Source organism: Pecten maximus, chromosome 5, assembly GCF_902652985.1.
Source record: "Pecten maximus chromosome 5, xPecMax1.1, whole genome shotgun sequence".
Taxonomy (NCBI): domain Eukaryota; kingdom Metazoa; phylum Mollusca; class Bivalvia; order Pectinida; family Pectinidae; genus Pecten; species Pecten maximus.
In genome coordinates, this window is record NC_047019.1 from 51,255,823 (window position 1) to 51,268,621 (window position 12,799).

The window sequence follows — 12,799 nt, forward strand, 5'->3', positions numbered from 1 at the left end:
ACTGTACCACACATAGACCTGGTCATCAGGAGACATACTGTACCACACATAGACCTGGTCATCAGGAGACATACTGTACCACACATAGACCTGGTCATCAGGTTACATACTGTACCACACATAGACCTGGTCATCAGGAGACATACTGTACCACACATAGACCTGGTCATCAGGAGACATACTGTACCACACATAGACCTGGTCATCAGGAGACATACTGTACCACACATAGACCTGGTCATCAGGAGACATACTGTACCACACATAGACCTGGTCATCATGTTACATACTGTACCACACATAGACCTGGTCATCAGGAGACATACTGTACCACACATAGACCTGGTCATCAGGGTACATACTGTACCACACATAGACCTGGTCATCAGGAGACATACTGTACCACACATAGACCTGGTCATCAGGAGACATACTGTACCACACATAGACCTGGTCATCAGGAGACATACTGTACCACACATAGACCTGGTCATCATGAGACATACTGTACCACACATAGACCTGGTCATCGTACCACACATAGACCTGGTCATCAGGAGACATACTGTACCACACATAGACCTGGTCATCAGGTTACATACTGTACCACACATAGACCTGGTCATCAGGAGACATACTGTACCACACATAGACCTGGTCATCAGGTTACATACTGTACCACACATAGACCTGGTCATCATGTTACATACTGTACCACACATAGACCTGGTCATCAGGAGACATACTGTACCACACATAGACCTGGTCATCAGGAGACATACTGTACCACACATAGACCTGGTCATCATGTTACATACTGTACCACACATAGACCTGGACATCAGATTACATACTGTACCACACATAGACCTGGTCATCAGGAGACATACTGTACCACACATAGACCTGGTCATCAGGAGACATACTGTACCACACATAGACCTGGTCATCAGGTTACATACTGTACCACACATAGACCTGGTCATCAGGAGACATACTGTACCACACATAGACCTGGTCATCAGGAGACATACTGTACCACACATAGACCTGGTCATCAGGAGACATACTGTACCACACATAGACCTGGTCATCAGGTTACATACTGTACCACACATAGACCTGGTCATCAGGATACATACTGTACCACACATAGACCTGGTCATCAGGATACATACTGTACCACACATAGACCTGGTCATCAGGAGACATACTGTACCACACATAGACCTGGTCATCAGGAGACATACTGTACCACACATAGACCTGGTCATCAGGTTACATACTGTACCACACATAGACCTGGTCATCAGGAGACATACTGTACCACACATAGACCTGGTCATCAGGAGACATACTGTACCACACATAGACCTGGTCATCAGGAGACATACTGTACCACACATAGACCTGGTCATCAGGTTACATACTGTACCACACATAGACCTGGTCATCAGGGGACATACTGTACCACACATAGACCTGGTCATCATGAGACATACTGTACCACACATAGACCTGGTCATCAGGAGACATACTGTACCACACATAGACCTGGTCATCAGGAGACATACTGTACCACATAGACCTGGTCATCAGGTGACATACTGTACCACACATAGACCTGGTCATCAGGTGACATACTGTACCACACATAGACCTGGACATCAGGTTACATACTGTACCACACATAGACCTGGTTATCAGGTTACATATCGTTCTACATAGAGAATAAGAAGCAGTTATCAATGTATGTATGGTGTTTAAAGTGATCGTTTTCCAGAGAGAAAGCTTGGCTGATAGCACTAGCTTTTGAAATGTAAAATGGTTGGTGTGATATTGGTCGATATTACAGAACGAACCTACGTCTCAGATATCCCTTAGGCCAAATCTCCTTGGATGAATATACAAAACAGTTTAAGAAGAGAGAAATACACACATGGCTAAGGTCGATGCGACGTCAGAAGATCCATATATCATTGGGGACAATATCATCAGAGTAAATTTCCATGTTTAGCTGTCTGCGAGGCGTATGTTGGGCAAAACAATCTTCTCTTGTTTGGGAATTCGTCTGCACAATTTGACATCCGCCATCCACATCATGTGTATATGCTCGTGTGATTATCAAACTTTCCGTTTGAGACTTAACGTAAAAAATTATTAAGAAACAAGAAACATCTACGCTAAATTAAATTAAGCGCTAACAGGCTACTGGAGTCTGAGTAAAAAAGGCCAATTAGACTGTTAGAGCTGATTGATGCAAAGTTCAAGGAAATCTATCGATTGAGAGCAACCGTCTCAATACAAGGCAACCTTTGTATCAGCTATATTTGGATTTCGTCAAATTCAAATCCGAATTTTACCAAGATCGAAAGAGAGAGTTTCCGTTCACGTACATTGTTTCGATAAATATCATGTGTCCTTTGTTCAATATATGTCGTCATTAAAAGTACAGTCCCGCCACCCTCCCCTACAAAAAAAAAGATGAGACAATTATCACACAGCCTAGATTTCAGTAAAATCGGCGGATAGCGTGATAGATCGATAGAAGCAACCATATCCAAACTATCAATAAAAAGTTGGAGGTTGACATGCCCATAGGTGCCTGAAGAAAAGTGGCAACAGACTGAGTGGTTTTGAGTTCAGAGGCCTGGTAAACTGAATAATGATCATTGAAAAGACACCGGACTTGGTAGAAAGTACAATATCAAATTTCGATTTTATCAATGAAATAAAACGCCACCGGGTTCAGAAATATTTTTGCCATATAAATGATGGGTTTAGTGGAGGGACGGGTAACTACTTTCAGGTCATACAGATGGGTGGGTTTAGTGGAAGGACGGGTAACTACTGTCATACAGATGGGTGGGTTTAGTGGAGGGACGGGTAACTACTGTCATACAGATGGGTGGGTTTATTGGAGGGACGGGTAACTACTGTCATACAGATGAGTGGGTTTAGTGGAGGGACGGGTAACTACTGTCATACAGATGAGTGGGTTTAGTGGAGGGACGGGTAACTACTGTCATACAGATGAGTGGGTTTAGTGGAGGGACGGGTAACTACTGTCATACAGATGGGTGGGTTAAGTGGAGGGACGGGTAACTGCTGTCATACAGATGGGTAACTACTGTAATACAGATGGGTGGGTTTATTGGAGGGACGGGTAACTACTGTCATACAGATGGGTGGGTTTAATGGAGGGACGGGTAACTACTGTCATACAGATGGGTGGGTTTATTGGAGGGACGGGTAACTACTGTCATACAGATGAGTGGGTTTAGTGGAGGGACGGGTAACTACTGTCATACAGATGAGTGGGTTTAGTGGAGGGACGGGTAACTACTGTCATACAGATGAGTGGGTTTAGTGGAGGGACGGGTAACTACTGTCAAACAGACGGGTGGGTTAAGTGGAGGGACGGGTAACTACTGTCATACAGATGGTGGGTTTAGTGGAGGGACGGGTAACTACTGTCAAACAGATGAGTGGGTTTAGTGGAGGGACGGGTAACTACTGTCATACAGATGAGTGGGTTTAGTGGAGGGACGGGTAACTACTGTCAAACAGACGGGTGGGTTAAGTGGAGGGACGGGTAACTACTGTCATACAGATGGGTGGGTTTAGTGGAGGGACGGGTAACTACTGTCAAACAGACGGGTGGGTTAAGTGGAGGGACGGGTAACTACTGTCATACAGATGGGTGGGTTTAGTGGAGGGACGGGTAACTACTGTCAAACAGACGGGTGGGTTAAGTGGAGGGACGGGTAACTACTGTCATACAGATGGGTGGGTTTAGTGGAGGGACTGGTAACTACTGTCATACAGATGGGTGGGTTTAGTGGAGGGACGGGCAACTACTGTCATACAGATGGGTGGGTTTATTGGAGGGACGGGTAACTAATGTCATACATATGGGTGGGTTTAGTGGAGGGACGGGTAACTACTGTCATACAGATGGGTAGGTTTAGTGTAGGGACGGGTAACTACTGTCATACAGATGGGTAGGTTTAGTGGAGGGACGGGTAACTACTGTCAAACATATGGGTGGGTTTAGTGGAGGGACGGGTAAACACTTTCATACAAATGGGTAGGTTTAGTGGAGGGACGGGTAACTACTGTCAAACAGATGGGTGGGTTTAGTGGAGGGACGGGTAAACACTTTCATACAAATGGGTAGGTTTAGTGGAGGGACGGGTAACTACTGTCAAACAGACGGGTGGGTTTAGTGGGGTAACTACTGTCATACAGATGGGTGGGTTTAGTGGAGGGACGGGTAACTACTGTCATACAGATGGGTGGGTTTAGTGGAGGGACGGGTAACTACTGTCATACAGATGGGTGGGTTTAGTTGAGGGACGGGTAACTACTTTCATACAGATGGGTGGGTTTATTGGAGGGACGGGTAACTACTGTCATACAGATGGGTGGGTTTAGTTGAGGGACGGGTAACTACTGTCATACAGATGGGTGGGTTAAGTGGAGGGACGGGTAACTACTGGCATACAGATGGGTGGGTTTAGTAGAGGGACGAGTAACTACTGTCAAACAGACGGGTGGGTTTAGTGGAGGGACGGGTAACTAATGTCAAACAGACGGGTGGGTTAAATGGAGGGACGGGTATCTACTGTCATACAGATGGTGTGTTTAGTTGAGGGACGGGTAACTACTTTCATACAGATAGGTGTGTTTAGTGGAGGGACGGGTAACTACAGTCACACAGATGGATGGGTTAAGTGGAGGGACGGGTATCTACTGTTATACAGATGGTTGGATTTAGTGGAGGGACGGGTAAATACTGTCAAACAGACGGGTGGGTTTAGTTGAGGGACGGGTAACTACTGTCATACAGATTGGTAACTACGGTCATACAGATGGGTGGGTTTAGTTGAAGGACGGGTAACTACTGTCATACAGATGGGTGGGTTTAGTTGAGGGACGGGTAGCTACTGTCATGCAGATGGGTAACTACTGTCATACAGATGGGTGGGTTTAGTGGAGAGACGGGTAACTACTGTCATACAGATGGTCGGGTTTGTTTGGGGAAATATGGTGTTCTGTTTCTCAAAGTTTCTCAAAAAATTCTATTAAAACCTATCTACAATATAATTCAATTTTAAATTGAACCATCGTATTTGTACTTGTTTGCATTGTTTTTGGTGAAAGGCTTAGTAATTTTGAGAAATTAATATACAAAGTGATATTTTATTGAAATTCGAAGTTTCCCTAAAATTTATTACACTTACAAAGCGACGGATCACCCAAACGAGACATATACATACATGTACAGTATTACGTATGTATACTATGGTATGTACTCTTGTGTTTACTGATTGGCACGCGGGAACTGTTTGGTCCGTGGCCAGTTGTTGAAATGGTAATGCAGGGATTGTAATTCATAACTTTATTTCAATTGATTAATGTTAATAAGATAGATGGCACGCCTTGATATTTTTTGGTCCTCATTCATTTTTACGATAGATATCATATCAAGACAGTTTGAAGAGATAATGTTTTAGAGCCTATCAGCGTCATCGTCCGCTGCCGCGTCCATATCGAGAGAACTGATGTTACCAACGAATTGTGTTCGATGAGAGCTGTCTCTACTCCCAATCTTACTCCAATCCTCTAATTCTATGATATGCTGATTGCTACAGTATATATCTGAAGCTCAGGTTTGTTCATAACCCTGTAGGTCTCTTCTATGTCTAAATATATAGATTATTACCAGGATTCGGTGGTATTGGGGACTTGGCTAGAAGGACGTATAACTAAGAGTTAACGTCAAATACGACAGGCTTATGCTCGCCTATAAGTATTCAGCAGCAAATTTCTGATAAATAAGGCCAGCTTTTAAGATCAAATGTAATCCTTTGAAGCCGAACAAATACTTTAGAGTATTAGAGAATGACTGCTTTTTTTGTAAGACTAAATTATCAGATTCAAACAGGAAGATATCTATCAGGAATCCACCATAGATAACGTAAACCCTAAATATAGCTTTGATATTTGAACAATATATCTCAGTAGTTAACAATATATCTCAGTAGTTAACAATATATCTCAGTACTTAACAATATATCTCAGTATTTAACAATATATCTCAGTATTTAACAATATATCTCAGTAGTTAACTGTATATTGTATTTCTAGTTAAGAGTAGAGTGTTTTGATATCTGTACAGTATGTATCAGTGGTTAACAGTAGATGGTGTTGATACCTGTATAGTATATCTCAGTTGTTAACAGTAGAGGGTGTTGATATCTGTATAGTATATCTCTAGTTAACAGTAGAGGGTTTTGATATCTGTATAGTATATCTCTAGTTAAGAGTAGAGGGTTTTGATATCTGTATAGTATATCTCAGTTGTTAACAGTAGAGGGTGTTGATATCTGTACAGTGTATCTCTAGTTAAGAGTAGAGGGTTTTGATATCTGTATAGTATATCTCAGTTGTTAACAGTAGAGGGTTTTGATATCTGTATAGTATATCTCAGTTGTTAACAGTAGAGGGTGTTGATATCTGTAGAGTATATATCTAGTTAACAGTAGAGGGTGTTGATATCTTTATAGTATATCTCTAGTTAACAGTAGAAGGTGTTGATATCTGTATAGTATATCTCTAGTTAACAGTAGAGGGTGTTGATATCTGTATAGTATATCTCTAGTTAACAGTAGAGGGTGTTGATATCTGTATAATATATCTCTAGTTAACAGTAGAGGGTGTTGATATCTGTACAGTATATCTCTAGTTAACAGTAGAGGGTGTTGATATCTGTACAGTGTATCTCTAGTTAAGAGTAGAGGGTGTTGATATCTGTATAGTATATCTCAGTTGTTAACAGTAGAGGGTTTTGATATCTGTATAGTATATCTCTAGTTAACAGTAGAGGGTTTTGATATCTGTAGAGTATATCTCTAGTTAACAGTAGAGGGTGTTGATATCTGTATAGTATATCTCTAGTTAAGAGTAGAGGGTGTTGATATATGTATAGTATATCTCTAGTTAAGAGTAGAGGGTTTTGATATCTGTATAGTATATCTCAGTTGTTAACAGTAGAGGGTTTTGATATCTGTATAGTATATCTCTAGTTAACAGTAGAGGGTGTTGATATCTGTATAGTATATCTCAGTTGTTAACAGTAGAGGGTTTTGATATCTGTATAGTATATCTCTAGTTAACAGTAGAGGGTGTTGATATCTGTATAGTATATCTCTAGTTAACAGTAGAGGGTGTTGATATCTGTATATTATATCTCTAGTTAAGAGTAGAGGGTGTTGATATCTGTATAGTGTATGTCTAGTTAACAGAGGGTTTTGATATCTGTATAGTATATCTCTAGTTAACAGTAGAGGGTTTTGATATCTGTATAGTATATCTCAGTTGTTAACAGTAGAGGGTTTTGATATCTGTAAGTATATCTCTAGTTAACAGTAGAGGGTGTTGATATCTGTAGAGTATATCTCTAGTTAACAGTAGAGAGTGTTGATATCTGTACAGTATATCTCTAGTTAACAGTAGAGGGTGTTGATATCTGTATAGTATGTATCAGTTGTTAACAGTAGAGGGTTTTGATATCTGTACAGTGTATCTCTAGTTAAGAGTAGAGGGTGTTGATATCTGTATAGTATATCTCTAGTTAACAGTAGAGGGTGTTGATATCTGTATGGTATATCTCAGTTGTTAACAGTAGAGTGTGTTGATATCTGTACAGTATATCTCTAGTTAACAGTAGAGGGTGTTGATATCTGTATGGTATATCTCAGTTGTTAACAGTAGAGGGTTTTGATATCTGTATAGTATATCTCTAGTTAAGAGTAGAGGGTGTTGATATCTGTACAGTGTATCTCTAGTTAAGAGTAGAGGGTTTTGATATCTGTATAGTATATCTCAGTTGTTAACAGTAGAGGGTTTTGATATCTGTATAGTATATCTCAGTTGTTAACAGTAGAGGGTGTTGATATCTGTAGAGTATATATCTAGTTAACAGTAGAGGGTGTTGATATCTGTATAGTATATCTCTAGTTAACAGTAGAAGGTGTTGATATCTGTATAGTATATCTCTAGTTAACAGTAGAGGGTGTTGATATCTGTATAGTATATCTCTAGTTAACAGTAGAGGGTGTTGATATCTGTATAATATATCTCTAGTTAACAGTAGAGGGTGTTGATATCTGTACAGTATATCTCTAGTTAACAGTAGAGGGTGTTGATATCTGTACAGTGTATCTCTAGTTAAGAGTAGAGGGTGTTGATATCTGTATAGTATATCTCAGTTGTTAACAGTAGAGGGTTTTGATATCTGTATAGTATATCTCTAGTTAACAGTAGAGGGTTTTGATATCTGTAGAGTATATCTCTAGTTAACAGTAGAGGGTGTTGATATCTGTATAGTATATCTCTAGTTAAGAGTAGAGGGTGTTGATATATGTATAGTATATCTCTAGTTAAGAGTAGAGGGTTTTGATATCTGTATAGTATATCTCAGTTGTTAACAGTAGAGGGTTTTGATATCTGTATAGTATATCTCTAGTTAACAGTAGAGGGTGTTGATATCTGTATAGTATATCTCAGTTGTTAACAGTAGAGGGTTTTGATATCTGTATAGTATATCTCTAGTTAACAGTAGAGGGTGTTGATATCTGTATAGTATATCTCTAGTTAACAGTAGAGGGTGTTGATATCTGTATATTATATCTCTAGTTAAGAGTAGAGGGTGTGATATCTGTATAGTGTATGTCTAGTTAACAGAGGGTTTTGATATCTGTATAGTATATCTCTAGTTAACAGTAGAGGGTTTTTGATATCTGTATAGTATATCTCAGTTGTTAACAGTAGAGGGGTTTTGATATCTGTAAGTATATCTCTAGTTAACAGTAGAGGGTGTTGATATCTGTAGAGTATATCTCTAGTTAACAGTAGAGAGTGTTGATATCTGTACAGTATATCTCTAGTTAACAGTAGAGGGTGTTGATATCTGTATAGTATGTATCAGTTGTTAACAGTAGAGGGTTTTGATATCTGTACAGTGTATCTCTAGTTAAGAGTAGAGGGTGTTGATATCTGTATAGTATATCTCTAGTTAACAGTAGAGGGTGTTGATATCTGTATGGTATATCTCAGTTGTTAACAGTAGAGTGTGTTGATATCTGTACAGTATATCTCTAGTTAACAGTAGAGGGTGTTGATATCTGTATGGTATATCTCAGTTGTTAACAGTAGAGGGTTTTGATATCTGTATAGTATATCTCTAGTTAAGAGTAGAGGGTGTTGATATCTGTATAGTATATCTCTAGTTAACAGTAGAGGGTTTTGATATCTGTATAGTATATCTCTAGTTAAGAGTAGAGGGTTTTGATATCTGTATAGTATATCTCTAGTTAACAGTAGAGGGTGTTGATATCTGTATAGTATATCTCAGTTGTTAACAGTAGAGTGTGTTGATATCTGTACAGTATATCTCAGTTGTTAACAGTAGAGAGTGTTGATATCTGTACAGTATATTTCTAGTTAACAGTAGAGGGTTTTGATATCTGTATAGTATATCTCAGTTGTTAACAGTAGAGGGTGTTGATATCTGTATAGTATATCTCTAGTTAACAGTAGAGGGTGTTGATATCTGTATAGTATATCTCTGTTAAGAAGGGGGGGTTTTTATACTTATAGTATATTATTGTTAACAGTAGAGGGGTGTTGAATCGTACAGTGTACTCTGTTAAAAGTAGAGGGTTTTGAACTGTATAGTTATCTCAGTTGTTACGTAGAGGGTTTTTTATTCTTAAGTATATCTCAGTTTTAACTAAAGGGTGTTGATCTTTGATAATATCTAGTTAAAATAAAAGGGGGGTTTTTATATCTTGTATATTCTTTAACCCTAAAGGTGTTGAAATTGTATATAAAATCTCTATTTTTCAGTAAGGGGTTGATATCTGTTTGTAATCTTGTTAACATAAGGGTGTTGATATCTGTATAAAATACTCTAGTTAACGTAAGGGTGTTGATATCTGTCAGTATTCTCAGTTAAAATAAAAGGGGGTTGATATCCCGTACAGTGTACCTATTAAGAGTAGGGGTGTTTGATATCTGTATAGTATATCTCAGTTGTTAACAGTAGAGGGTTTTGATATCTGTATAGTATATCTCTAGTTAACAGTAGAGGGTTTTGATATCTGTAGAGTATATCTCTAGTTAACAGTAGAGGGTGTTGATATCTGTATAGTATATCTCTAGTTAAGAGTAGAGGGTGTTGATATATGTATAGTATATCTCTAGTTAAGAGTAGAGGGTTTTGATATCTGTATAGTATATCTCAGTTGTTAACAGTAGAGGGTTTTGATATCTGTATAGTATATCTCTAGTTAACATTAGAGGGTGTTGATATCTGTATAGTATATCTCTAGTTAACAGTAGAGGGTTTTGATATCTGTATAGTATATCTCTAGTTAACAGTAGAAGGTGTTGATATCTGTATAGTATATCTCTAGTTAACAGTAGAGGGTGTTGATATCTGTATAGTATATCTCTAGTTAACAGTAGAGGGTGTTGATATCTGTATATTATATCTCTAGTTAAGATTAGAGGGTGTTGATATCGGTATAGTGTATGTCTAGTTAACAGAGGGTTTTGATATCTGTAAGTATATCTCATTAACGAGAGGGTTTTTAACTGTATGTAACTCATTGTTAACATAGGGGGTTTGATACTGTAAGTATATCTCTGTTCAGAAGGGTGTTATCTGTGGGAATCCATTTTAACAGTAGAGAGTGTTATTCGTACAGTATATCTTAGTTAAAAGTAAGGGTGTTTATTCTGTATAGTATTTCAGTTGTTTAAAATAGAGGGTTTGATATCTGTAAGTGTATCTCTGTTAAGATAGAGGGGGGTTTATATCTGTAATATATTAGTTAACAATTTTGGGTGTTGATATCTGTATGGTAATCTCAGTTGTTAACATAGAGGGGTTTGATATCGTAAGTATTCTCAGTTTAAAATAAGGGGGTTATATCTGTATGGTATATCTCGTTGTTAACAGAAGGTTTTTGATATCTTATAGTATATCTCTAGTTAAGGTGAGGGTGTTGTATCTGTATAGTAATTCATTTCAGTAGAGGGGTTTTTATACGTATGTATACTCTAGTTAAGAGTAGAGGGTTTTGATATCTGTATAGTATATCTCTAGTTAACAGTAGAGGGTGTTGATATCTGTATAGTATATCTCAGTTGTTAACAGTAGAGTGTGTTGATATCTGTACAGTATATTTCTAGTTAACAGTAGAGGGTGTTGATATCTGTATGGTATATCTCAGTTGTTAACAGTAGAGAGTGTTGATATCTGTACAGTATATTTCTAGTTAACAGTAGAGGGTTTTGATATCTGTATAGTATATCTCAGTTGTTAACAGTAGAGGTTGTTGATATCTGTATAGTATATCTCTAGTTAACAGTAGAGGGTGTTGATATCTGTATAGTATATCTCTAGTTAACAGTAGAGGGTTTTGATATCTGTATAGTATATCTCAGTTGTTAACAGTAGAGGGTTTTGATATCTGTATAGTATATCTCTAGTTAACAGTATAAGGTGTTGATATCTGTATAGTATATCTCTAGTTAACAGTAGAGGGTGTTGATATCTGTATAATATATCTCTAGTTAACAGTAGAGGGTGTTGATATCTGTACAGTATATCTCTAGTTAACAGTAGAGGGTGTTGATATCTGTATAGTGTATGTCTAGTTAACAGTAGAGGGTGTTGATATCTGTATAATATATCTCTAGTTAACAGTAGAGGGTGTTGATATCTATATAGTATATCTCTAGTTAACAGTAGAGGGTTTTGATATCTGTATAGTATATCTCTAGTTAACAGTAGAGGGTGTTGATATCTGTATAATATATCTCTAGTTAACAGTAGAGGGTGTTGATATCTGTACAGTATATCTCTAGTTAAGAGTAGAGGGTGTTGATATCTGTATAGTGTATGTCTAGTTAACAGTAGAGGGTTTTGATATCTGTATAATATATCTCTAGTTAACAGTAGAGGGTTTTGATATCTGTATAGTATATCTCTAGTTAACAGTAGAGGGTGTTGATATCTGTATAATATATCTCTAGTTAACAGTAGAGGGTGTTGATATCTGTACAGTATATCTCTAGTTAAGAGTAGAGGGTGTTGATATCTGTATAGTGTATGTCTAGTTAACAGTAGAGGGTTTTGATATCTGTATAGTATATCTCAGTTGTTAACAGTAGAGGGTGTTGATATCTGTATAGTATATTTCTAGTTAACAGTAGAGGGTTTTGATATCTGTATAGTATATCTCTAGTTAACAGTAGAGGGTGTTGATATCTGTATAGTATATCTCAGTTGTTAACAGTAGAGGGTGTTGATATCTGTACAGTATATCTCAGTTGTTAACAGTAGAGAGTGTTGATATCTGTACAGTATATCTCAGTTGTTAACAGTAGAGAATGTTGATATCTGTACAGTATATTTCTAGTTAACAGTAGAGGGTTTTGATATCTGTATAGTATATCTCAGTTGTTAACAGTAGAGGGTGTTGATATCTGTACAGTATATCTCAGTAGTTAACAGTAGAGGGTGTTGATATCTGTATAGTATATCTCTAGTTAACAGTAGAGGGTGTTGATATCTGTATAGTATATCTCTAGTTAACAGTAGAGGGTGTTGATATCTGTATAATATATCTCTAGTTAACAGTAGAGGGTGTTGATATCTGTACAGTATATCTCTAGTTAACAGTAGAGGGTGTTGATATCTGTACAGTGTATCTCTAGTTAA